The sequence below is a fragment of the Mycteria americana genome, chromosome 3 (assembly GCF_035582795.1).
Source record: "Mycteria americana isolate JAX WOST 10 ecotype Jacksonville Zoo and Gardens chromosome 3, USCA_MyAme_1.0, whole genome shotgun sequence".
NCBI classification, from domain to species: Eukaryota; Metazoa; Chordata; class Aves; order Ciconiiformes; family Ciconiidae; genus Mycteria; species Mycteria americana.
In genome coordinates, this window is record NC_134367.1 from 132,680,096 (window position 1) to 132,684,358 (window position 4,263).

Here is a 4,263-nt window from a genome sequence, read left to right on the forward strand (position 1 = left end):
TTACGAGCTGGTAGCCCAGTATAGATCTAGCAATCTGATTCAAGATGGAGAAGAGGTACGCAGATGCATGTGACGCTGCTCTAAATGTTAAGCGCGCTCTGCTGTGGCTGTGCTGTTAAAGGTCATGTGGAAAAGCTGTCTGGGCTTGGGTTTTTTGGTTGGTTGGGGTTGGTCTGTTAACATCGAGCAATCAAGGCTGTGATGAACCAGGGAAGGGCGGATGCAGCGTGCAGCTTCACTTCGAGGGCGTGCAGCCACCTAACTTCTCCTCACCACAGGGACGGTACCCCTGGCTAACGTTACAGCACGTGATGACTTGTGGGCCACCAAAGAGAAGCAAAAGCTCCGTGTTTATCTGAAAAGTAAGCATTCGCAGCCCTGCTACAGGGCTCGAGAAGCACAACGCGCAGCTCCCCTCTAGCTCTCTGTACGGCAAGTGAATATGAGTAGGGCGGGTGCAGTTTGCGTGCACTGCCTTTGGCTGAGCTCACCGTAAGCCTTTAGAAGCTTGCGGTGGACTTAAACCTGAGTATCAAACACTTTAGCTGGAACTCATGGGGAGAGGGGGAAGTTTTGCTTGTTAGCAGAAGGAACCCATAGTATAGCACAGTGTCTCTGCGAAAGCCAGAATATTACCAAAATATTACGGTATCTTAGTCCCAAATTCTAGGTGAGTCACGGTACGGTAGCATCTAGGAGCAGGTTCTGCACGAGAAAGGGTGCCGGGCAGGCTGCTCGGAGCCCGTGCCTCTGCCGGGGAGGAGCTGGCCGGGGCCGCGTGCTTGCGCGGCCTTTTGCACGGGGGCTGCGGATACGGGAGGAGGGCAGGGGGATGTGAGGGGGTGAGCCGCTGCTCGGGAAAGCCCTTCGGAGAGGTCCGAGCCGTCCTCAGGGACGGGAGAGCGTGCTGTGTTCAGCGTGGGTGCGTGCAGGGAAACACCCGTGGCCGTTCATGGGTGAAACTCATCCCCTCCCGGGGTCCCAGGTAACCGCGTCGGCCCAGGGAAAGGATGTGGCTGCCATTGCGGCGGTTCAGGAAACATTCTCGTGGCCTTCTTGAATGGCAGTGTTGTGCTGAACGGAGGTGCTCCTCCAGACAAAGGTCTTGGCAAGATCCAAAAAAGGGAGTGGGAATCCTATGAATAGCAAGGACAAAGTGACTGTAATTAATGACAAAAACACTTTTGGCTAGACACTGAAACTCATGAAGCAGGGTTTAAAATAGTCTCTAACTTTGAAAGATCAGGATAAAATTTAACCTGGGGAGACTATCTGATATCAGCCTTTCAGAGGCTCTTCCTCCTTTTGCCGTATGCCATGGTGGCCCAGACCAGGGCTCCGTTAATTTAAAAACAAACAGAAAAACAAAACCACCCCAAACAAACAAAACCTAAACCGAAACACCCCACAATTTTTGTTCGTGCTGCTGTGCTGCACCTTTCCCTCTGGGAAAGAATAAACCAGGCAGTTTCTGCTCTCCCTAGCCTCCAACAAGCAGAGGCTGACCTGCCGGGGGCTGCAGTAGGCATCCCTCTGCGCTCGCCTTACCCCCAGCACCTTCCGGTGACTTAGAGCTCCCCCCCGACGGCTGAGACCCGACCGCCTGGTTTTAGTCACTGGTTTTCCCTAAGTACTCAAAGTAGCACCTGATCTTTGTCTCTTGCAGTGATTTACACTTCTGGAAAAAGAAATCTGGTCCTAGGTTAACAATAAATAGAAGTCAATTATAGGGAATCACAGTTCGAAACCCTGAAGCTTAAACGCGTGCAGGCAGGCAGGCTCTGCTTTACGCATGCACCAATACGCACCCCTCTGCGTTCATCCGTCAGCAAGGCAGCGGCTATCCCAGGCATCTCCCACGCGCCGCTTTTGAGGAGGGCTGAGCGCGCTATCCAAACCCAGGGGACTCTGTTATTATCGTTTGTCTGCGTCTTAATGTGCTGCCCGGGGGCAGATCCCATTCAATGGAATTTGCCTCTTTTGCTGCGCAGAAGAATAGTCCCCGGGTGGGTTTTGATTTTACCCAGATGTGCGTGTTGTTCAGCAGGGCCCGCTGAATCCTCTCTCCAGAGAGAGACAAAACATCATTCGCAAGGGCAGACGGAGGAAGGGGTATAAAGCAGCCTGCTCCGTGTAACGTCCCGGCGATGGGGAAGGTACCCTCGCCTGCATCTCTGTGGGGTTTCCTCATCTTTTCCTGAAACACCTGGTGCTGTCCCCATCAAAGCAAGGACGTTGTTCTAGACGGGCCTGATAACGTCTGGCAATTCCTGGCTTTGCATCACGCTGAAGCAGGCTACTTTTGCTCAAAAGGAGGGAGATGATGCTGCTGGCCCCCAGCCCGGCGGCCGCCGCTCGCGCGGCTGCATCGCGTAGATGCTCCGTGAGCGGGGCTCAGGCTGGAGGAACGCGACGTGCGGCTTCTCTGGGGTAAGGCGTGAAGACGGCCGAGACGTCATGGGAGCTGCAATGCAGAGGGTGCTTTTGATATTGCAAAAAGAGGCGTTGGGAGCCACATTCTTGAGATTAGATACTAGCTGAGGTAAAAAACCAAAAAGCTTTTTTTCCCCCTCTCTCCCGTGCAAGCACACGTGTTCCTTCTGCTGTTTTGTTGTCATACATGGTATTTTCTTCTGGACTTGTGCTCTCAGGAGAAGTGCTGCTAATACAGGCGGCGGTTGAGAGGAAGTTTATTTCTGGGCTGTTATCAGTCCGCCTGCGGCAGCTTCTCTGCTGCTGTGTCTTGCGATAGCCACGGACCTGTCCCAAGCTTTCTGTAGGAAACGGTAATGCGGGGTTTCTACCCTGCCCTGCACGCTGAGGAACGGCTTTGCTCCGCTGCCGAATGGGTTGTGAAAGGTCGCTGCGCTGCGCCGGCAGCGTTGCTGGTCCGATGTGGACTCGTGTTCCGAGCTGGTCCGGGAGAGAGCAGAATACGGCCCTGTTCCTGGGGCTGCCCAGCCCCGTCCTGGTCCCGGCTGACTCCCGCAGCTCCATCCACTAACGTGCAGCAGGCACAGAGTGAATTAACCTAGTCTGAAAAATGAGAACGAAGGGAAATGGGATGGAGGAAAATCATTTCACGTTTAATTGAAAAGCTGCATCTCTGTAATTGGCTAAGATGTTGTTCCCGTTGCCGGTTTCTTAGGAACAGCTACATGCGTTTCTAGTCTTACCCACTCCACGTGGTCTGGGAAAGTACGGTGTCCGGCTAGCGGTGCGCTTATGCACTCCAGGCAAAGCTAAGCTTTCAAGCGCTCGCTAACCACAGTTGCAACCAGATTTTCCCATGTGGATAGAAATCTAGAAACTAGTTTCTTCTTAGAACTGCTGGGCGCTGCGAGAGCTGAGCAGTTAGCTGGAAGCTTCCAGAAAGTGAGAAGTTTTGCTTGGGGCGGGGGGGGGGAGAACAGTTTGTTTATTGAGCCCGAGACGTCCATTTGATGCGTATCAGTTTCAACAAACTTAAGCCAAACAAAGAACATTTCCACGATGACCAGATGCTCGTTCCCTGGGATCTGGCCTCTGGAAACAGCGTAGTCCTCAAGGCCAGGGCTGCACCTCCCGGCAGTGACGTGCGTAGGAACAGCGGTGCCACTGGGCAGGTCCCAGAAACCTCTGCTTCACTGGAAAGCTGGGCTTTCAGCCTAAAACCGCGAGCCCAGAATCTCAACCCTCCTCATCCCGGAGGGGTCTTTTGACACTGGTTGTGGTAACTGTTTTCAGCGCAGGATCTGGTGCGGCTTTTTGGGGTTTGTTATTTCTCTTTCCCCCCCTCCCCTTCCCCATGCTGGCTTATCAGTTTGGGGTTGTTTTTTGGGGTTTTTTTAATGGTCTTACCTGCGTGAGGATGCAGAGAAGTTCCTTCACACTTACGCTGCCCAGCCAGATTTCAGTGGCTTTTTTGAGAGGCACTTACAGGCACCACAGCCAGGATCACCGCTTGGTGCTGCTGCTATTCAGTGGTTCCAAAACTGGTGGCTTTTGGGAGAGTCAGGGCATCCACAGTGGATGGGGTTCTTTCATATGTCCTGCTCATTCTAAAGGATCATTTTTGGGTACTATTTCCCAAAAATCAGAAATATTGGAAAAATAGTTGTAGGATGGAAATGAAGAATACATAAATGAGTATGTAGAAGGTGAAATTTAGGTTGAATTCTCTGAATTTTCATTTAACTAGGAGACTTCCTTTTTCCGAAAAGTGCTGTCTTCACCTAGAAACAGCTACCTTGCCACAAGCTCTCCCATCTAAGCAATGATTTT

General features: G+C 52.3%; 1 long non-coding RNA gene across 1 annotated transcript; it reads right to left on the bottom strand.

Moving 5' to 3' along the window:
• Positions 1 to 505: 505 nt before the first annotated feature.
• LOC142407501 (uncharacterized) lies at positions 506 to 2,386 on the bottom strand. The gene is made up of 3 exons (XR_012774974.1): positions 1,809 to 2,386; positions 1,507 to 1,678; positions 506 to 1,136 (listed from the first exon to the last, which is right to left on the bottom strand). It is a non-coding gene; the product is annotated as an uncharacterized LOC142407501 (long non-coding RNA).
• Between the last annotated feature and the right edge of the window lie 1,877 nt (positions 2,387 to 4,263).